At 50.2% G+C, this 23,662-nt stretch overlaps 1 protein-coding gene across 1 annotated transcript in view; it reads left to right on the top strand.

Annotated features, from left to right (window-relative positions):
• The window catches only part of LOC112547596 (BICD family-like cargo adapter 1), a 293,330-nt gene that overhangs the window by 208,087 nt on the left and 61,581 nt on the right, over positions 1-23,662 (top strand). The window lies entirely within an intron of this gene.

Here is a 23,662-nt window from a genome sequence, read left to right as displayed (position 1 = left end):
GGGGATAAAATTTCTCAATGGCTTAAATGACTGCTTCTTGGAGCAGCTGGTGCAGGAACCCACAAGGGGAGAGGCAATTCTCGATTTAGTCCTGAGTGGAGCGCAGGAACAGGTCCAGGAAATAAACCGTTACAGGACTGCTTGGGAATAGTGACCATAATATAACAACATTCAACATTCCTGTGGTGGGAAGAACACCTCAGCAGTCCAGCACGCTGGCATTTAATTTAAAAAAGGGGAATTACACAAAAATTAGGAGGTTAGTTAAACAGAAATTAAAAGGCACAGTGACTAGAGCCAAATCCCTGCAGGCTGCATGGAAACTTTTTAAAGACACCATAATAGAGGCCCAACTTAAATGTATACCCCAAATTAAAAAACATACTAAGAGACCTAAAAAAGAGTCACTGTGGCTTAACCACCATGTAAAAGAAGCAGTGAGGGTATGTCTACACTACCCTCCTAGTTCGAACTAGGAGGGTAATGTAGGCATACCGCACTTGCAAATGAAGCCCGGGATCTGAATTTCCCGGGCTTCATTTGCATAAGGGGGGAGCCGCCATTTTTAAAACCCCGCTGGTTCGAACCCCGTGCAGCACGGGAGAACATGCAGGCAACCCAGGAGGCGGGGGAGACCTGAACCGGGGGGCAACCCACCCCGGGACGGAGCGGCCGGCCCCACGCCAGGGAAGGAGGGGCCAGGAACGGCTGCAGCAGGTGGGCGGGGAACCCGAATGGCGCGCCGCCCAAACAGAGCCGCACAAGGCCAGCAGCAGGGTTGCACGTCCGGGCCCTGACGGCAGGGTGCGTCCGGACGCCCAGGGGGCGGAGCTGACGTCCCCGGCGTCCTTGCCCGGGCCGCTTGAAAAGCGGCCGGACAGAACAGCACGGGGCGGCACCCGGAGGAGCCGCCACCGACCCCACTACCAGGCGGAGACCCCCCCCCCCCGTTGGAAGATAGGAAGGCCAGCCCCCAAACCCGCACGACGGCAGCTGGACGGGGCCGACGCTTCAGGCGGGGTAAGCGCCTCTGGCAGACACGCCGACGGGGCTAAGGGGAGCAGGGAGTGGAAGGAGCCCGGGGCGGGGTCCTTTTGGCGCCCGTGGACAGGTGCGTTACGGGGATAGTCCCCACCTGTCGTGGGAGGACCGTCCCCGTTGTTCCCCCACTTAGGGCCCCGGGCTGGGACCCGGTGGAGAGGGTGGGCCCGGGTCCCCCACGCCCCACTCCCTCCAACGAACCCCCAACCTTCGCACCCCCCGTCCGGGGTGTGAACAACTCGAGGTACAGTGGACGACGGGAACTGTGCCATAAGACCCTAAGCAACCGAAGCCCCCCCACTTTTTCGCCCCGGCGAGGACCTTGTCTCCGTACAGGCCGCTGGGTGCGACCCCGTCCCCTCGCCCATAGCACCCGTTCGGACTAGGACCCCGGGGCCTCCAGAGGAGAGCCGGGGCAACGAGTCTGCTGAACCCCAGGCCGGACTCTTGGCCGGGTGATCGCACTCAAACCGCGGGTCATAAGACAGGGAACCATAGACGGCGGGTCCGCTGAACCCCCCCCGCCCCGCCGGGAGGGGGTGTTCGCACCCACGCAAGCCGTCACATTAATGTTAACAAATCTCCGGGACCAGATGGCATTCATCCAAGGGTTCTAAAACAACTCAAATGGGAAATTGCTGAACTATTATCTGTGGTTTGTAACCTATCCCTTAAATCGGCTTCCGTACCTAATGACTGGAAGGTAGCCAACGTGACACCAATATTTAAAAAGGGCTCTAGAGGTGATCCGGGCAATTACAGACCGGTAAGTCTAACTTCAGTACCGGGCAAATTAGTCGAAACAATAGTAAAGAATAAAATTGTGAAGCATGTAGAAGAACATAATTTGTTGGACAAAAGTCAACATGGTTTCTGTAAAGGGAAATCCTGTCTTACTAATCTATTAGGCTACGTCTACACTGGCCCCTTTTCCGGAAGGGGCATGTAAATTTCACCAGTCGTCATAGGGAAATCCGCGGGGGATTTAAATATCCCCCGCGGCATTTAAATAAAAATGTCCGCCGCTTTTTTCCGGCTTTTAAAAAAGCCGGAAAAGAGCGTCTACACTGGCCCCGATCCTCCGGAAAAAGTGCCCTTTTCCGGAGGGTCTTATTCCTACTTTGAAGTAGGAATAAGACCCTCCGGAAAAGGGCACTTTTTCCGGAGGATCAGGGCCAGTGTAGACGCTCTTTTCCGGCTTTTTTAAAAGCCGGAAAAAAGCGGCGGACATTTTTATTTAAATGCCGCGGGGGATATTTAAATCCCCCGCGGATTTCCCTACGACGACTGGTGAAATTTACATGCCCCTTCCGGAAAAGGGGCCAGTGTAGACGAGCCCTTAGAGTTCTTTGAAGGGGTTAACAAACATGCGGACAAGGGGGATCCAGTAGATATAGTATACTTAGATTTTCAGAGAGCCTTTGACAAGGTCCCTCACCAAAGGCTCTTGTGTAAATTACATGGCCGTGGGATAAGAGGGAAGGTCCTTTCTTGGATTGAGAACTGGTTAAAAGACAGGAAACAAAGGGTAGGAATAAATGGTAAATTTTCAGAATGGAGAGGGGTAACTAGTGGTGTCCCCCAAGGGTCAGTCCTGGGACCAATCCTGTTCAACTTATTCATAAATGATCTGGAGAAAGGGGTAAGCAGTGAGGTAGTAAAGTTTGCAGATGATACCAAACTGTTTAGGATAGTCAAGACAGAAGCAGACTGTGAGGGACTCCAAGAAGATCTCACCAAACTCAGTGATTGGGCAACAAAATGGCAAATGAAATTTAATGTGGATAAGTGTAAAGTAATGCACATCGGGAAAAATAACCCCAACTATATGTACAATATGATGGGGGCTAATTTGGCTACGACAAATCAGGAAAGAGATCTTGGAGTTATCGTGGACAGTTCTCTGAAAACTTCCACAGTGTGCAGCGGCGGTCAAAAAGGCAAATAGGATGCTAGGAATTATTAAGAAAGGGACAGAAAATAAGACCCAGAATATCTTACTGCCCCTGTATAAAACTATGGTACGCCCACATCTTGAATACTGTGTACAGATGTGGTCTCCTCACCTCAAAGAAGATATTTTGGCCTTGGAAAGGGTTCAGAAAAGGGCAACTAAAATTATTAGGGGTTTGGAACGGGTCCCATATGAGGAGAGGTTAAAGCGACTGGGACTTTTCAGTTTAGAAAAGAGGAGACTGAGGGGAGATATGATAGAGGTATATAAAATCATGAGTGGTGTGGAGAGGGCCGATAAAGAAAAGTTATTTATTAGTTCCCTAAATAGAAGAACTAGAGGACACCAAATGAAATTAATGGGTAGCAGGTTTAAAACTAATAAGCGAAAATTCTTCTTCACACAGCGTGTAGTCAACCTGTGGAACTCCTTGCCAGAGAAGGCTGTGAAGGCTAGGACTATAACAGAGTTTAAAGAGAAGCTAGATAATTTCACGGAGGTTATGTCCATAAAAGGCTATTAGCCAGGGGTTAAAATGGTGTCCTTGGCCTCTGTTTGTCAGAGGCTGGAGAGGGATGGCAGGAGACAAATCGCTTGATCATTGTCTTCGGTCCACCCTCTCTGGGGCACCTGGTACTGGCCACTGTCGGCAGACAGGATACCGGGCTAGATGGACCTTTGGTCTGCCCCAGTACGGCCGTTCTTATGGTGTCCACTGCTGGCTCTGGGCTGGCAGGCTTGGAGCTGGCACAGGCACTGTGGCCAGGGTCTACCCCTTTAATGACTCCGAGGCTGGGGGAGAGGAGAGTAAGTTTTCCTGGTTGTGTCCAGAGTGGCCACCAGGGCTCCCTGGGAAGGGCTGGAGACCTCCTATTTCGAAATAAGCGTCTACACAGCACTTAATTCGAAATAGCTATTTCGAATTTGGTGTTACTTCTCATAGAATGAGGTTTACCAAATTCGAAATAAGGGCTCCACTATTTCGAATTTATTTCGAAATAGCGGTTTGCCTGTGTAGACGCTATTAAAGTTAATTCGAAATAACTGCTGTTATTTCGAATTAACTTTGTAGTGTAGACATACCCTTAGAGGCTACCCTACAAAGACTGGAAGAGTATGGCCTATGAGTCCATAAAGTTAAGTGTGCATTCTTTCAGCCCTCTGTTGAATATTTAGGACACATCATTGATGCCACTGGCCTTCATAAGTCCCCTTCAAAAGTTAAGGCTATTGTGGAAGCTCCACTCCCTCAAAATGTTAGTCGACTTCGCTCATTTCTAGGACTATTGAACTATTATGGAAGGTTTATTTCACAGCTAGCCACACTATTAAAACCACTTCACGAGCTCCTTGGCCTGAACAAGGTCTAGAAGTGGACTGACGCCTGTGATGTTGTATTTAACAAGGCTAAATGTGCATTGCTAAATGCAGAGGTCCTGACGCATTTTGGTCCATCCTTACCTTTACAGTTGGCCTGTGATGCCTCCCCATATGGAGTGGGAGCGGTCTTGTCAGACGTTATGCCTTCAGAAGAGGAGAAACCAATTGCTCTTGCTTCACGCACCTTAAGCATGGCTGACACTATCTATGCGCAAATTGAACATGAAGCATTGGAAATTGTTTTCGGGATTCGGAAATTTCACCAGTACCTGTTTGGACGGAAGTTTACACTTCTCACGGACCATTGACCTCTGATGGCAATTTTTGGTCCACACACAGGTATTCCACCAATGACTGCTAGTCGTATGCAATGGTGGGCATTGTGGCTTTCAGGACACACACATGAGAGCAGATATTGGAAAGCCACTCTACATGGCAATGCAGATGGCCTCTCTAGGCTGCCTTTGCCAGTCAAACATCAAGATAGTGGCCAGAAGGAAATCTTCTACTTGGAACAGGTAGAGAACATGCCCATCACTGCTGCGCAAGTTAAGAGAGCAACTCGTGTTGACCCAGTACTCTCCCAAGTAATGGAACTAGTGATGCGTGGAACATCTCTACGGAACTCTCAGGTCTCACCTGACCTTGTCCCCTACATGTCCAGGAGAACGGAGTTATCAACCCATTTGGGGTGCTTGTTGTGGGGAATGCGTGTCATTATTCCCAAAATACTGAGACAACAGATGTTAGAGCAGCTGCATTCAGGTCAGTGTGGAATGGTGTGCATGAAAGAAATTGCACAAAGCTATTTTTGGTGGCCTAGCTTGGACAATGACATTGAAGAGAAGGCAAGAGCTTGTATTTCTTGCCAAGGTGTGAGGAATGCACCTCAATTGGCACCTCTACACCCATGGGACTGGCCTGAAAAACCATGGCAACGTATTCATGTCAATTTTGCTGGCCCATTTGAAGGTAGCATGTTTTTGGTGGTGGTAGATGCTCATTCCAAATGGCCAGAAGTCTGTATAATGCCTTCCACTACTGCTGAGAGTACTATCCAAAAATTACGGGGAATCTTCTGTCATTTGGGTATTCCTGAACAACTTGTGAGTGACAACGGTCCACAGTTTGTCTCTCAGGAGTTTGGAAATTTTATGAAAGCAAACGGGATCCATCACATCACTTCAGCACCGTATCACCCGGCCACGAATGGATTGGCTGAAAGGTTTGTCCAGACAATGAAACAAGCTTTGAAATCGGTTAGAGGACATTCACTCGTACAAAAGAGTCTGGACACCTTCTTACTATCCTACAGAAACACTCCTCACGCTACAACCAAAGTGTCCCCGGCTTTTCTAATGATGGGACGTCAGCTACGCACGTGCTTTGATTTGCTGAAACCTTCAGAACCGTGACAAATTGTGCAACATCAGCAGCAAGGTCAAGTCATGCGGTGTGCATCCAGAGCAAAAGACCGAACCTTTAGTCTTGGACAGACAGTTTTGGCTCGGAACTATGTTCCTGGAGCTAAATGGGTCCCTGCTACTATTATTGCTCAAACAGGACCTGTTTCCTATACTGTCCGGACTGATAAGGATCTCATCTGGCTGCAGCATGTAGATCAGTTATTGACAGGTTATTCCTGCCCCCAAGGCACATCTCCAGATGAGTTGCCCATCCTTCCCACAGCTGGTGACCTACCGCATCAAGAATCACCTGCTCCTGACTCTCCTCCTCCATCACCACCAGCGGCGAACAATAACCCCCTCCCTGAGCAGGCTGATCCAACAGCCTCGCCTGTACACACTTCAAGTTCCCAGCCCAGTGTCAGGCATAACACCCATAACATCTTCGGGAGCGAGAACGCCGGATGTCCGCCGTAATCCACCTAGAGAAAGGAGTCCTCTTCAATGGCTGGACCTTTAGTTGAGATTAAGTCACAGATGGGGCAAAATAATCCCCAGGGTTAGCTGGGAACTTGAGGCGGTCTACCCTCATTTCATAGTTAGTTTTTGTTTTCTTAAAGGAATGTTTTTATTAAGGGGGAGGAATATGTTGTGTATTGGGTTGTAGATATAGATCTTGTTGTTATGGTAACTGAGTAGGTCACTGGGGTCAGCCCAGCTAGTTTGGGCTTGTTCTAATTAGTTCTGTGCTATGCAATGAAATGGACACTTGCAACTACTTAAGCTCGCTGCATTTCCACTGATTTCTTCCTATACTGTCAAACTCCCCACAGCATGACACTGATAGGGAATAAAGCATACCGTGGAAACTTTCTTAAAGAAGGTAACAATCAAAGCATCCCTCATTTCACAGGGTATCTCCTCCTTTATCCAGATTTTAAGGCTAAGCTGCTGAATTAACTCTGGTCCACCATCTTTAAAGATTTAAATGGGGTTCCCATCTGGACTCACTTCCTTGTTGTTCTTCATCTGCTTGATGGCATTGTATACCTCATACAAATTGGGAGGGTCTCTGAGCTCTCCCTAGAGGAAACTGAAGGAAGCTTTTCTTCTAAGACTGCTTGGAAGTGGTCATGCTTAATGGGATCCTTCAGATCTTGAACCTGCAGCTTGCACCTGCTCAGCACTTGTCACTGCTCTTGTGAGAAGTACGTCACTGCGATCTCAAGCACGAACTATGACCTAATTGAGAAGATGCCAGTGCTTTGAACATGGGTCTCCCCAAGATGTTTTGAACTTGTCCTTTTGTCGAAAAAGGGTGTTTGTGATAAGTTCATGTTCAGCACGCTTGGTCAGGAGCAGGATTACATTTGAGTTGCTTTTGCCAACTCCTTCTTTCCAAATTGTTCCTTTCCACAGGTCTGAGTCTCGTCCAACACATGCCTTGAAATCCCCCAGAAGAATGATCCCATCTTCTTTAGGGGTTTCCAATAAAATGGTTTCCAGCTGAGAGTAGAAATCTTCCTTTACGTCCTCGCATAGGTGCTCACAATAGTTACCTGTTGGGTTTTGGTGAGCCTCTGTTATGCTTATACAAAGCACATGAAATCTTTTATAGGGGAAAAGGCAGTACGCCGCATTTATTGAGAATACAACAGTAGCATATGCTTTTCAGTCACCCACCCACCCACACAGTCCCTCCAGTCAATGTTATTATAGTTACCAGTCCAGAGTCTGGATCAATCTAGTGGTCAGCCAAATTGATTGCAGAAGGGAGCTGGGCTTTGTCGGTCGCGATCCGATGTTCCTGGAGTTGGTGGCAAGACGAACCCAAAGTTCCATGGCAAAGCACCCTGCTTTTATAATCCTCTTTCCCTGTTGAAGTCTATGGATTCTGCTGTGTCAATCTGTGACCGGTTACTCCTTAATTGGTGTTATCTTTTGATGTTAATATTCCAAAACACCTCCGAGAGGTCATCCTGTCCTGGATTGTTAATCAGTTGTCTTTAGGGGTGCCAGCCTTCACCTTTAGAGCCGTCAATCTGCCCCTTCCTTAATCATGATGTGCGCTGATGATTTTCTGACACCAATGAGTCTGTATTCACCCCGCATTCTCCCCCTTCTCTCTTGACCAGATGGCTTTAATGATGGCCTTCACACCTTATCTCTTCCTGATGCATACTTCTCTCATTCACACAAACAGCCTTTCACAGAGACCTTCAAAGGTATGCAAACAGCAGTGTTTTATATTGGGGAAAAGCAAAAAGCATTGTAAATTAAACCTTACTTAATCTTGTAATAAGAACAGTTCACATTGAGGGCCCGGGGCCTTCAATATTTCTAATCTCATTAACGTAGACACAATACAAAATCCTGTCTCTCAATTACTAAACCTTAAAACAAAGAAATGTATATTTAACTAAAGGGCCTAATGAGGGTCACAAGAAAAAAGGGTGGCTAGCAGGATGAAATCAAGTCATACATTACTACATTATTAAACCTGAAATACAAATATAAAATCCCACTCCTACACCTCAATCGGAGCGTCATAAGCCGCTCATTGATGCCTACTGGCAGCTCAGAGAGGCACCTTACGAGCTTCTTCTTTATAGCAAAGCCTACTCCATACAATCGAGGTTCATCTAAAGATTTTCCCTTCCAGAAATAGGTGTATCCTCCTTTCTCCTCCCTCACCTGTCTTTCATCAGCTCTTCTAGTTTCAGACAAGGCAGCAATATCGATGTTAAACCGATTGAATTCACGAGCAATGATAACTATGTGTCGCTCTGGTCGGTCACTGTCTGACTTGTCCATCAGGGTGCATGTGTTCCAGGTTCGAAAGTTGAAAAGTTTCTTACGTTTTCGACTGCTGGGGTGGTGATCCTGCTGGATGTGGCTATCCAGCCAATGGGAAGAGGGAAGACTATTTTAAGGCACTTTTTCTAGCCCCCTCCCCATGTGGGGTGAGCAGAGTGGGCCCTAAAGAGGACTGCTCAGTCATGGGTGCAGCAGCCGAGATGCTCAACCTGCCTCAGTCCTCGAGCAAGACGACTAAATCACACACCCACCACCTGCGTGTCGGTCTGTGACTAGGAATTTCCAGATCTCACTGTCCTCTTCCCATCGCCACTCGCTAATCGCCACCAGACTTTTGACTTGTGCAGGTGCTGTTTTCCCAAAAACTGGAAGACGCCTGTGCGGGACTTCTTTTAAAGTGGGGAGATGGGTGCACAACAGTCACCACACTGTCCTTGACAGATAGAGGGCTAGAAACCAATGGCATGGACACCATGACAATTGGAGATCCTCTATCTGCTGCAGCCTTCATCCACCTTCACAGCTGCTGTAACATTACACAATAGTTTCACCTCCATTGTGCAGTTATCCTCTGTCTGCTCTGCCATTGAGGGCTTTTTGGTTCACGCTTTGTCTGGAACCTTGCCCATGATGGTTCTGTCATGGGTGACCCTAAGGGAGCACATGACTCCAGGCAGCATCGCTCTCAGGGTCATTGGAACACTCAAGCCTCTCCACCACTTACAAGGTGATGATCCATGGTAGGGTAGTAGCGGGTGGGTGGCAGCCAACCAGGAAGGACCCCAAGATGGTGGGTGCTGGTGGTGGGGTCCTCTTCACCTCTCCCTCCAGAGGTGGGGGGGACAGGCTGGGGGACAGCAGCAGCGGTGGTGAAGAGCACTAGCAGTCCTCAGCAGGAGGTCCAGCAGCAGGCAAGCAAGTGGCCGCAGGGAAGGAAGAGCTCCAGCTGGTGGTGGTGGTGGCGGTGGCAGCAGCCAGTCAAGACAGAGGAGAGAGGGAAAGGTTCTCCTGGGCAGAGGTGAAGGAGCAGCAACCACACCCTCATTGGAGTGAGGTGGAGAGGATGGCCACTGACCTGGAAGGGCAAGGACTCCCTAAGACCCCCTGGTGGGCAGGACTAGAGCAATGCAGCCCCACCCACAGGAAGCAGAAAGGCAGGGCCGGAAGTTTAAAAGCAGATGCCAAGAGCTCAGTTGGGGCCCAGCCACAGAGCAAGCCAAATGCTCTGCCCAAGCTCCCAAGGAGGAAGGCCCAACTGCACCACCTCAGAAAGGAGAACTGGCCTGGGCTTCCAGGACCACTACCAGGCCCAGAAGACTGGGCTGGGCCTCCTGAACCACTGCTTGACCCTGACCCAGAGCCCATGGACACACTGCTAGTGAGGGTGTCCCCGGCAGACCCTGAGGAGCAGAGCCTAAGCCAGCTAGGCTCACAGGGGGAACTGGGAAGCAGTCCAGAGACAGCTGACCCATTGCCAGCTGAGGAAATGGAAGTCAACTGGGCAGCACGTTGCAGTCAGAATCCCTGCTGACTCTATGACCTGGTTGGCGTGTTGCGGCCAGGATCCCCGCTGACCCAGTGGCAGCCAGCGCTGCCACTGTTAGGGCCCTGGGCTGGGGCACAGTGGAGCAGGTGGGCTTGTGTCCCCCCACACCTTGGGTAGCAGGTTGGGGTGAAAACCCCTGTGCTTGTTGGCTCTCTGCCAAAGCAAGGAGGCCTGAGCCCTTAAACTGTTTACAGCCCTGCCCTGACCAAGGACGAGGGCTTATGGACTGCTGCTCAGCCTGCAGAGAAGCTGGAGCCCTTAACTGTTTGCGGCCCCACCCTGAGCAAGAGACAGGCCTTTGAAGGCCTGAACCTTTACTCTGTTGTTTGCCCCGCCCTGAGCAAGGGCAGGGCCTGTGAACTGCTGCCCAGACAGAGCATTGTCCTGAGCCCCAGGACTTTTGAGCTAGGGCCAGGACACTGGACTGCTATGTAGCCGGGCTATAGGCCGGAGCCCCCTAGACGGCAGCGGGCCAGCCCTGAAGCAAGGCTCCACAGGACTACTAACTGGTCTAAACACCGTGTGGTGAGGCAGCTTGGCCTCCCTCCATGCGGAGACCAGTACATGTGGTGCAGAATGTGGGCAATGCCCATGCCCTGACATTAAGGGCTTTTTGAGAACCAGGAGGTACTGGTTTATTCAACTGCTAATCCAGGATGAATATAGGAGCAGCTGGTCAAATTCCTGGTGGAGAGCCAACAACAGCAGCAACTGCTGTTGCTGCAACAGCTTGTTACCCAACAGCAGCAGCTGCTCAAGCAGTTGACAGCCCAACATTGAAAGCAACAACAGCAGCTGGCAGCCCTAGTTCCCCAACCTGTGAGCCCACCAGCAGAGGACAACAGGGAACGTCCAGCTACTCCACCACCAATCCAGCTTTCTAAAATGGGGCCGGAGGATGATCCAGAAGCCTTTCTGGAGACTTTCAAGCAGGTTGCCACTGTTGCCGGGTGGACCAATGGGCAGTGGGACACCATTCTTGTGCCATACTTGTCTGGCCTTGCCCAAACTGCCTATAGAGGCCTCCCAAGACTATGCACAGGTGAAGACAGCCATTTTGGATGTGCTGGACATAACCCTGGATGCCTTCAGACGTCTCCTCCAGATGACCATGTTTCCACCTGCTCACCCGCAGGCCGTGGCACATGAAATTTGGGACCTGGCCTGCTGGTGGCATGCCCAGAACACCAAACGGCGCAGGAACTGGTGGAGGAGTTAGCCCTCAAACAGTTTGTTCACATCCTACCTCCACGCAGCAGGGCCTGGGTACGCCAACATTGCCCCATGACTCTGAGCGATGCAGTCACCCTCATGGGAGGACTTCTTGGCATCAGAAGCCTCTGTTGGTTCAGGGACACAGAGTGCGACCTCAGCTCCCAAACCTGCACCTACTGCGACAGGTCCAAAAAGCTGGACCCAGAAGTGAAGGCCAGCCCACTGAGAGGAGTATAATCAGCTGAGCCCAAAGCCACAGTTGGCAAGTGAGGGTGCCATGCCCAGTGCCATTACACAGGCCCCAGGGGAAACCAAGGCAGTGGCTGCAGGCCTTTGCATGAGGGGTCTGTCTGACCAGGGGGGGGTCTGAAGTGGGACCTTGCTTCTCTTGTGGCCATTATGGGCACCTGCAACAGGACTGCATAGACATGGACTGCGACTTTGGGCAAGTCTGTGCCGGGGAGTCCCATGCCCACCCGCGGTCTCCCCTTAAACTGCCCACGTTGGTTAAGGTTGGGTCCAAGCAATGTATCACCCTCCTCAATTCTGGGTGCAGGCAGATACTGATCCAACGGCATATGTTCCTTGAGCTCAGATCAATAGAAGGGGAAGTCAAACTACAGTGCATTCATGGGGATGTCCAGATCTATCCCTGGGTGTGGATACCTATGATGGTAAAAGGGGTGATGGAGGAATGGCCATTGGCGTGGTCCCGGCCTGGCATATTCCGTCATTCTTGGGTGCGATTGGCCCAATTTTGAAGAGCGGTTGCGGGAGGTCAGCCTGGGGGGACCTGAGGTACAGAGCGCATTAGAGGGTGACCTGGTAGATGATGGCGACAAGGACATGGAGACCGCAGACCCGATAGAAGGGGCAACAAAGGGGCTGAACAGGGTGGATTCTGCAGTAGAGACCCAGCCACTGCAACTCCCACAAGGGGAAACTGGAGTCTTGATGCTGGACCCCAGCGCTGACTTTGGCTGGGACCAACGGGAAGATCCCATGGTAGTATATTACCACACTCGACCTAACCAAGGGGTATTGAGCAGACTGCATTTGCCACCCCTACCGGGCTCTATCATTTTGTCTGGATGCCTTTCAGTTTACATGGGGCACAGGCAACCTTTCAGCGACTGATGGACTGCCTCCTAACCACCCACACAGAGTATGCAGCTGCCTACCTGGATGAAGTCATGGTGTACAGGAAGGACTGGTGCACTCACCTGATGTAAGCAGCAGCTGTCCTCTGGACTCTACAGTGGGCTGGGATTACAGCCAACCCAAAAAAGTGTCAAAGTGAGTGGCAGGAAATGACCTATCTGGGGTATACCCTGGGCCGAGGGCAAGCCCGCCCCCATATTGGAAAGGTCCAAGCATTACAGGACTGGCCAGCCCCGGAGACCAAACACCAGATCTGACAATTTCGTGGCCTGGCAGGCTATCATCAGCACTTTGTACTCCAATTTGCGATCACTGTGGCTGTGATGGACCCCACCCCCCACGCTTTATGAAATGGTCTTATGGACACCAATGCACATAACTCAACAGTGCTTTAGACAAATTGCTTCATGTAACCCATCAATCGTCATGTCTTAATCTGCTGGATCGGTTTATCTTATTTTGGTGGGTGTATCATTCTTGTGTGTAAAATTAGACATACGGAGTAAGGAATGGTTTATGGTTTTTAAACATGTAAACAAAAGCCCTCAAGGGTGTTTCCAAGGCTGGGAGGCATCAATGTCTGGGCAATCATATGCAAATGGACTTTTGTCCTACCAGTGGTTGGTAGGGATGGGCCAGGTGAGGGAAGGAACTGAAGTCCCCAGGGTGAAGGACAGCCCTGGGGGGAAGGCTGAGCTGGGAAAGGAACAGTTTTAGGGTGAGTTTGTATTGAGGTTTTAATGTTAGAATTAGCTAAGCATCTTCTGTTATTTTACATTTGCAATCTACTTTGCTCTGCCTGTTTTCACTTACAACCTCTTAAATCCTACTGCTTGTACTTAATAAAAAATCACTTTTATTTTCTATCAAACCCAGTGTAAATAATTGTTACCGGGGGGGGGGGGGCAACCAGTGTGCATATTCCCCCTTTCATTGCTAAAGGGGACTTCCCAAATGAATTTGGGTGTTTTGATCCCATTTGGGGAGTAGTATCCCAGGAAACTGGGCCCCAAACTGCATTTTCCTTGAACCTGAAGAGATTCAGTGTCTGTACTGCTTCTCAAGGGAGCTGTGATTCTCAGCTCTGTGCCTTGGCTGTGGGAGACCAGGAGATCTGGCCCAGCATGACAGGGTAGCGAGAAGCCCCATAAAGAAAAAAGGAGGGTGGCAGTGGCCGTGTCAGCACCCTGGGAATCACCCCCAAGGATGTTGCCTGTGACCTCACCATGTCACAGTGGCCCCCCTCCTCTCACTCCTGAAGGACAGCCCCCAACAGATCTGCTGGCCGGCCGAGTGTAAGGAGGCCTTTCACACACTGAAGAGGATCCTGTTGCAGGAACCTGTGCTTTTTAAGTCCAGAATTTGACTGGGAATTTTTATTGCAGACATGCCTCAGAGGTAGGGCTAGGGGTGGTCCTCTCACAAGAGATCGACAGGGAATAACATCCCATTCTTTGAGTAGGAAGCTGTTCCTCTGGGAGTGCAAATACTCAATGACTGAAAAGGAGGCCCTAGCAGTTAAAAGGGCCATTCAGGCCCTCTATTAGGGTATGTCTACACTACTCTCCTAGTTCGAACGAGGTGTACCGGTAGTTCGGAATAGGAATCCTAGTCCGAACTACCTAGTTTGAGCCCCGTGTAGCCGTGCTGCACGGGGTTCGAACCAGCAGGATTTTAAAAATGGCGGCTCCCCGCCCATGCAAATGAAGCCCGGGAAATTCAAATCCCGGGCTTCATTTGCAAGTGCGGTATATGCCTACATTACCCCGCTAGTTCGAATTAGCGGGGTAGTGTAGACATACCCTTATTTACTGGGTGCTCTCTTCATCCTTGTGATGGACTGTGCTCCTCTGCAGTGGTTACATCGAATGAAGGACACCTATGCCTGCCTCACTCAGTGGTATTTAACTCTACAGCAATACGACTTCTTGGTTTGTCACCACGTGGGTAAGGAACATGTGAACACGGACACTTTCTCCCACTCTGGGGAGAGTCCAGACTCCAGCCCCAGGGATCAGAGACTGGACTTGGGGTGGGGGGGGGGAGGAGAAGTGTAGTGAGGCAGCTTGGCCTCCCTCTGACGTAGCAGGGGAAGGATTCTAAAACCCCCTAGAGGGCCGGACTGCAGCAACCCGGCCACACCCACAGGAAGCAGAAAGAGGGGCCAGAAGTTTAAAAGCAGGAGCCAAGAGCTCAGTTGGAGCCCAGCCCCAGAGCAAGCCAGACACTCTGCCTAAGCTCCCAAGGAGGAAGCCCCAACTGCACTGCCCTAGAAAGGAGAACTGGTCTGGGCCACTGCTGGACCCAGAAGACTGGCCAAGGCTGCCAGGACCACGGCCGGGCCCAGAAAACAGGGCTGGGCCTACTGGCCCCTGACCCAGAGACTATGGGCACTCTACCAGTGCCGTTGTCCCCGCTGGACCCTGTGGAGCAGAGCCTAAGCCAGGTAGGCTCACAGGGGGAAGTGGCCCAGGGACAGCTGACTCATTGCTAGCTGAGGACATGGTGGTCGACTGGGCAGCATGTTGCAGCCAGGATCCCCGCTGACCCAGTGGCAGCCAGCGCTGTCATTGTTAGGGCCCTGAATTGGAAGGCAGTGGAGTGGGTGGGCTTGCGGCCCCCCGCCACCCCTCACCTTGGGTGGCAGGTTTCCCCCTATTAGGGAAAAAAAACCCTGCACTTGTCAGCTCTCCGACAAAGCAAGGAGACCTGACCACTGCTCAGCCTGAAGTCAGACCTGAGCCCTTAAACTGTTTGCAGCCCCGCCCTGAGCAAGAGCCAGGCCTTTTAACTACCACTACAGAGCCGGGCTATAGGCCAGAGCCTCCTAGATGGTGGCAGGTCAGCCCTGAAATAGGGCTCTACAGGACTACCAAGTGGTCTAAATGCCATGTAATGAGGCATCTTGGCCTCCCTCCAAGCAGAGACCAGTACAACTAGGAAAAGCCAGATCCAGAGGCTGAGCAATGTCAGTGTCTCATCTCAGCCCTGAGTGGTCTTCATTCTTCAATGCTAGATGAAGTGGTATCCACTGGCAATGGCACCAACAAGGGATGACTTCAAAACATTCCAGGTGTTCCTTATGAGGATTGCCGAGACTTTGTTGATCAAGACACTGATTCCATACCCACCCTCTTTGAGTTCCACTCTCTGCCATCTGCCTTGCTCTTCAGGGAACCTTCTCACAAGGTTATGTGAGCAGGATATGTTTCTCTTTTGCTTCCAGAGTTAACAGAAGTGGCTGCTTTCCTCTGTGGCTCCAAGATGAAGCAGGTTCCACCAGATCCTAAGGCAAGAGGCTTTTACTCCCAGTATTTCCTCATTCTGAAAAAGGAGGGGGGGGGGGGGAGTTAGGCCTATCCTAGATCTGAAGAAACTCAACAACTACATATGTTGTCTTTGGTTCAGCATGTAATGCATGCCTCCATCATTCTGTTGTTCCATGCACAAGACTGGTTCATGACTCTCATCCCCGGAATAATATCCAAGATCATGCAGGGTTAGAATTTAATGCTCAAGGTTCACCTTGCTACAACATCTGCCTGTTGCATTCCAGTACTCAGAATTGGTGTTCACATACTCTACAGTATCAAGATTCCTCTAAGGCCTCCCTTCCAGAGCTTGCCTTCCAGTCAGACAACTTCCATCTGGGACCTCAATGCCATCCTTCTGAAGATTGTGGATCCTCCCTTTGAATCATTGTGAAAGTGGTCTGTACACCACCTTAACATCAAGACTGTCTTCTTTTTTGTGGCCATTATCTCAGCACAGAGAGTTAAATGAACTCAGAGCCCTTACTGTCAGACTTCCTTAAACACCCTTCCATAGAATTCCACCTAAACCAAGGGATTGCTTGAGTAACCTTTTTCCCTAAGCCTCCTTTCCTATTGTTGAGTACTGTGTCTCTTGTGGGAACAGCTTACGGCTCAGATCCAAGAGGTGGGAGGGGAAGAACACCCCATTTTGTGATAACAGCTCCTAGACCAGGGATAGGCAATAATTTGACAGGCAGCTACTCCAAGATTTTGGAAAGTGGTCGAGGGCCGCACTCTTCCATGATATTAGTGGAGGAGATATGGGGTCTGGGATGGAGGTTGGGTGCAGAGAGGAGCTTGGAGTAAGGGATTGGGGTGCAGGAGGGAGACTGGAGTCTGGGAGGGAGTTTGGGTGAAGCAGGCGGTTGTGACCTAGGGCAGGGGACTGGAGTGCAGGGGTTTGGAATGTGACCTAGGGTAGGAGGGGATTGTGATCTGGGGCAGGAGATTGGGGTGTCAGATCTGGGAGGGGGTAGGGGTGCAAGAGGGGGACAGAGGGTTTGGGTATGTTGAATGGGGGGGAGGTAGATGGTTGGGGCAGGGAGGGGTTGGGATGCCAGAGGCAGGCTGTGGCCAGGAGACTTACCAGCCTGCCTGCCGAGCTAAGGCTTGCAGAGCTTAAAACATTTCCCAGCCAGCCAACCTGCCTCTGCTTGCCAAGCCATGTGCTTCAGTGAATAACTGAGATGAGGAGAAGGGGCATGGTTCTTCTTGGATGCCTGTTATTCAAACAAGCAGCTTCCATTGGCTGGTTTCTGGCCAGAAAGCAGCCAATGGGATTGTGCTGGGGGCAGGGGCAACTCCTGAAGCTTCCCTCCTCTCCTCCAGTTTTGAAACAGAAACAGAGCCTGGCAGCCGCATTTCTGCATGGCACACGGGGCTGCGGGGCAAGCAGAGGTGCCTGCCTGGGGCTTCCTGCTGCTCCCGTGGGCCAGATCCAGTGGCTTGGTAGGCCGGATCCAACACGCGGGCCGTGTTTTGCCCAGGACTGACAGGAACTGCTCTAGGGTCACCGCCTCTGCTACTTGAGCCCCAGTCCGCTGCTCAGGCTCCAAATATCGCTAGCACAAAGTCTCAGATCCACTGTTCTAGGGTCCGAGGCCTGTCCGCTGAAGAGTTGGCGGAAACGTTGGTGGTACGTCTCGGGGCTCAACCTGGCTTGGTCCAATATGGCGACCTTCACCTTGGGGTATTCCAGTACCTTTGTGGGAGTCTAGGTTCCACAAGGCCATTTGGGCTGCTCCCATCAAATAAGGGGTGAAGATGATGGCCCAATGTTTGGACCAGTTGCTCATGCTGGGCCTGTTGCTGAGTGGCCAACTCCCGTAGCAGCAGCTGCTGTTGTTCCTCCTGTTGGGACACCTGTAGTTGATGTTGAGTGACCAACTGTTGGAGCAGCTGCATCTGTTGCTGCTGCTGAGCGAACTGTTTCTACTGGTTCTCAACACACCATTCGAAGAACTTGCTAGGATCCATTCTTCTCTTTCTAGTTCCTTCCCTCAATCTTTCTGTTGCTCACTCTTCCCCTTATGTCAGGGGTAATAGCAAAATGTTTTGTAAGTACATCAGAAGCAGGAAGCCGGCTAAATAACTAGTGGGGCCCTTGGACGATAGAGATGCTAGATGAGCCCTCAAAGATGATCAAGTAATAGCGGAGAAGCTAAATGAATTCTTTGCTTCAGTCTTCACAGCTGAGGATATCTGGGAGATTCCCAAACCTGAGCCATTCTTTTTAGGTGACAAATCTGAGGAATTGTCCCAGATTGAGGTGTCATTAGAGGAGGTTTTGGAACAAATTGATAAATTTAACAGTAACAAGTCATGAGCACCAGGTGGCATTCACCCAAGAGTTCTGAAAGAACTGAAATGGGAAATTGCGGAACTATTAACTGTGGTTTGTAACTTCTCCTTTAAATCAACTTCCGTACTTAATGACTGGAAGATAACTAACGTGAGGCCAATATTTTAAAAGGGCTCTAGAGGTGATCCTGGCAATTACAGACCAGTAAGTCTAACGTCAGTACCAGGCAAATTAGTTGAAACTATAGTAAAGAATAAAAAGTGTCAGACACATAGATGAATATAATTTGTTGGGGGAAAGCCAACAGGGTTTCTGTAAAGGGAAATCATGCCTTACTAATCTGCTAGAGCTCTTTGGGCGGGGGGGTCAACAAATATGTGGACAACGGGGATCCAGTGGATAGTGTACTTAGATTTCCAGAAAGCTTTTGACAAGGTCCCTCACCAAGACTCTTATGTAAAATAAGTTGTCATGGGATAAGAGGGAAGGTCCTTTCATGGATTGATAACTGGTTAAAAGACAGGTAACAAAGCGTAGAAATGAATGGTAAGTATTCCGAATGGAGAGAGGTAACTAGTGGGGTCCCCCAAGGGTCTGTCCTGGGACCAATCCTGTTCAACTTATTTATAAATGATCTAGAGAAAGGGCTAAACAGTGAGGTGGCAAAATTTGCAGATGATACCAAACTGCTCAAGATAGTTAAGACCAAAGCAAACTGTGAAGAGCTTCAAAAAGATGTCACCAAACAGTGATTGGGCAACAAAATGGCAAATGAAATTTAATGTTGACAAATGTAAAGTAATGCACATTGGAAAAAATAATCCCAACTATATGTACAATATGATGGGGACTAATTTAGCTACAACTACTCAAGAGAGAGATCTTGGAGTCATTGTGGATAGTTCTCTGAAAACATCCACTCAGTGGGCAGCGGCAGTCAAAAAAGCAAACATAATGTTAGGAATCATAAAAAAGGGATAGAGAATAAGATGGAGAATATCTTAATGTCTCTATATAAAACCATGGTATGCTGTCAGGGGGTACACCCCCGACGGGGGCTGCTGACCCCCTTATACTGACCCGCGTCTCAGTCCGGGCCTATACCGCACCCCCAAAGTCCCCAAAAGTTCAGGCCCCTCTATCCGGGGATATACGGTATCCAATGTCCCAACACAAAGTCCAGGCCCCTCTATCCGGGGATATATGGTATCCAATGTCCCAACACAAAGTCCAGGCCCCTCTATCCGGGGATATACGGTATCAAAGGCCTAGTCCCTCTGAGGAGCCTCTCCTGGCCCCAGGCCTGGTAATCCAGGGGGGGGCCTGCGTGGTAGGGGGACCCGGGCCCTCCCTCTCCTCCAGGTCCCAGCCCAGGGCCCTTTAGGCAGGGTCTGTGGCTCCTGCCGGCTCGGCGGGGAATCCGGCCGATACACGCAGAGCCAAACTTTGTATCCCCTGCCCTGGGCTGCTTCCTACCACGCCCTGGTTCCCCAGGGGCCCATTGGCCTCTGAGGCAGTACCTGCTGGGGTTGTGGGTACGTTCCGGTCTCCCGGAGTCAGGGTCCGCTTCCTTGGTGTCAGGGTCCAGCACTGGCAGCGGCTCTGGTCCCAGCGGCTGCAAAAACACTGGCCTGGCCTGGTCTCCTCCCTCCCCCAGCTGTCCTCCTGCCTGCTGGGCTCCCTCTGCCTTTATACCTGGCCTCTGCTGGGAGCATGCCCAGCAGGGCCGGAAGGGCGGGGCCCTCTCTGCCAGCTGGGCCTGGGCTACTCCTGGCCCTGCAGTGCGGGGCCTATTCGCCCCGTCACATATGCCCACATCTCGAATACTGCATACAGATGTGGTTGCCTCATCTTGAAAAAGATATATTGGCATTGAAAAAGGTTCAGAAAAGGGCAACAAAAATGATGAGGGGTTTGGAACGGGTCCCATCTGAAGAGAGATTAAAAAGACTTGGACTTTTCAGCTTAAAAAAAGAGGAGACCGAGGGGGGATATGATAGAGGTCTATAAAATTATGACTGGTTTGGAAAAAGTGAATAAGGAAAAGTTAGGGTATGTCTACACTACCCTCCTAGTTCGAACTAGGAGGGTAATGTAGGCATACCGCACTTGCAAATGAAGCCCGGGATTTGAATTTCCCGGGCTTCATTTGCATAAGCGGGGCGCCACCATTTTTAAAACCCCGCTCGTTCGAACCCCGTGCAGCGCGGCTACACGGGACACAAACTAGGTAGTTCGAACTAGGCTTCCTAGTTCAAACTACCGTTACTCCTCATTTCACGAGGAGTAACGGTAGTTCGAACTAGGAAGCCTAGTTCGAACTACCTAGTTCATGTCCCGTGTAGCCGCGCTGCACGGGGTTCGAACGAGTGGGGTTTTAAAAATGGCGGCGCCCCGCTTATGCAAATGAAGCCCGGGAAATTCAAATCCCGGGCTTCATTTGCAAGTGCGGTATGCCTACATTACCCCGCTAGTTCGAACTAGCAGGGTAGTGTAGACATACCCTTTCTTAGTCCCACAGTGTAAGACCTAGGTTTCACCAAATGAAAATAGGCAGCACGTTTGAAACAAACAAAAGGAGGTTTTTCTTCACTCAGCGCACAGTCAACCTCTGGAACTCCTTGCCAGAGGATGTGGTGAAGGCTAGGACTTTAACAGGGTTCAAAAAAGAGCTAGATTGATTCATGGAGGTTAGGTCCATCAATGGCTATTAGCCAGGATGTATAGGAATGGTGTCCCTAGCCTCTGTTTCTCTGGAGGTGGGTGACAGGGGAGGGATCAGAAGAGCATTACCTGTTGTGTTCCCTCCCTCTGGGGCATCTGGTATTGGCCACTGTTGGCAGACAGGATACTGGGCTGGATGGACCGTTGGTCTGACCCAGTATGGCCATTCTTATGTTCTTAGGGGTGGGAGCATGTTAAAATGCCCACATTCTCCACCATGTGTCATGGGGTCATCCACTCATACCACCCCACAGGGAGTAGTAGAGTCCTAAGGGCTCTAGAAATTATGCCCCAACCCTGCATGTCCAGCAATTTCTCTCCAGGCCTAAACCCCTGACCCTCCTGGAGTTAGGCCCTATGGCCCCAACTCCAGAAGTCAGTGTTCAACACCCCTCTCGCAGGGGCCATGCGGCCTCGTGCCTGGAGACACTAATACACACCCTTCTCACTGGGGCAGTATACAGAAGGTGTAGGCCCCATAGGTTGGGGACTGAGGTGGGGTGGGGGGGGGCGCAGTAGGGAGACTCAGGCCCTTCCTACTCCACCAGATCCCTGCTCACGGCCCTAGTAGCAGAGGAGCAGGCCTATGCTCGCTCAGCAAGGAATCCCACTGCAACACGCTGAGCTTTTCAGGACACAATCTTCCGCCCTGGGCTACTTCCTACTATAGTCCGCTGAACTCTCTCTCTAGGGTCCCTCCTCCAGATCCTCTGTAGTGCCGATATCTCGTTGGCTGGTTTCCAGGTCTGGTTCCTCTGGTGGTTCACCTGCAGGAGCTCTGGCAGTGCCTCCTCTGCAGCCAGCCCAGACTGAGCCTCTCTCCAGGCTTTTATAACTGGGCTGCAGCCTGAACATGCCCAGCAGGGCCACAGGGGCAGGGCTTCTTCAGCCAGGTGAGCCTGGTTAGGCTCAGCTTTCCCAGTGCAGGGCTGGTACACCCCCCCCCCCCCCCCCCGACAAGGATCCTGACCCAAAAGGAGCTTCAAAGGGTCACAAGGTTAACGTAGGGGATCATAATATTTCCATTAGGGATGTCAACGTGTAGTTGACTATATGATTAACTGATAATTCTAGGCTTATCGGTTAATCTTAACTACACAAACTCCCCCCCCCCACCCCCACCCCCGTTGCTGCCTTTGTATCAGATGCAGCAAGGGGGTGTTGAAGCAGAAGCCAACTGCTGGGGGGGGAGCTGGCTTAAAAGCCGGGCTCCCCCCCAGCACTGGCTTCTCAGTGCCACTGCCCCCCACCACTACTGCCTTGGCTGAAACTTTTTTTTTTTTTAAACAACTCTCAAAATCTTCCAAAGTGCAAGATTTGGTGGTGATGGGGAAATTCAACTATCCAGACATATGTTGTGAAACTAACACGGTGGGGCACAGACTATCCAATAAGTTCTTTGACTGCATTAGAGACAATTTTTTATTTCAGACAGTTGAGAAAGCTACAGGGGAGTTGCTGTTCTAGATTTGATTTTAATAAATAGGGAGGAACTGGTTGAGAATTTGAAAGTGGGAGGCAGCTTGGGTGAAAGTGACCAGGAAACCATAGAGTTCATGATTCTAAGGAATGGTAGAAGGGAAAACAGCTAAATAGAGACAATGGATTTCAGGAAGGCAGATTTTAATAAACTCAGAGCTGGTAGGTGAGGTCCCATGAGAAACAAGACTAAGGGGAAAAACAACTGAAGATAGTTGGAAGTTTCTCAAATGGACATTAAGGGCCCAAAAGCTAGCTATTTCGCTCCGTAGGAAAGATACAAAGTATAGCAAAAGACTACCTTGGCTTAATCAGCAGACCTTGCATGATCTCAGAATAAAAAAGGAGTCATATAAAAAGCGGAAACTAGGACAAATTACAAAGGATGAATATAAGCAAACAATACATGTAGGCAGGGGCAAGATTAGAAAGGCAAAGGCACAAAACGAGCTCAAACTAGCTACAAAGAGGAACAAGATGACATTCTATAAATATATTAGAAGCAAGAGGAAGACCAAGGACAGGGTAGGCCCATTGCTCAGTGAAGAGGGAGAAATAATAACAGGAAACTTTGATGAAGGAATGCTTAACATAGTAAATGCTAGTGGGAATGGGGAGGTTTAGAACATAATTGAAAAAAGAACAGTTTAAAAATTACTTAGAAAAGTTAATGTGTGCAAGTCACCAGGGCCTGATGAAATGCATCCTAGAATACTCAAGGAGCTGATAGAGGAGGTATCTGAGCCTCTAGCTATCATCTTCAGAAAATCTTGGAAGAAAGGAGCGATTCCAGAAGACTGGAAAAGGGCAAATCTAGTGCCCATCTATAAAAAGGGAAATAAGAACAACCCAGGAAACCACAGACCAGACAGCTTAACTTCTGTGCCAGGAAAGATAATGGAGCAGGTAATTAAGGAATTCATCTGCAAACACCTGGAAGATAATAAGGTGATAGGGAACAGCCAGCATGGATTTGTAAAGAACAAATCATGTCAAACCAATCTGATAGCTTTCTTTGATAGGATAACGAGCCTTGTGGATAAGGGAGAAGCGGTGGATGTCATATACCTAGACTTTAGTAAGGCATTTGATACGGTCTCACAGCGTGGGGTGACATGGGGCTGCGGGCTCCGCCCCCAGGACTATCAAATAGTTGTGTAACCGATAAATGTCATGTGGTTACACAACTATTCGATTAACTGATAGCTAACATCCCTAATTGCCACCCTTAATTCTGCGTACTTTCAGAGCTGGGCAGCCAGAGAGTGGCAGCTGCTGAATAAGGGCCCAGTTCTGCAGGAGCTTGGCATCCAACCATACCAT

This window comes from Pelodiscus sinensis, chromosome W (assembly GCF_052426305.1).
Source record: "Pelodiscus sinensis isolate ZL-2025 chromosome W, ASM5242630v1, whole genome shotgun sequence".
NCBI classification, from domain to species: domain Eukaryota; kingdom Metazoa; phylum Chordata; order Testudines; family Trionychidae; genus Pelodiscus; species Pelodiscus sinensis.
Note: the sequence above shows the minus strand (reverse complement) of the source record. Positions and strands in the feature narration are given on the sequence as shown.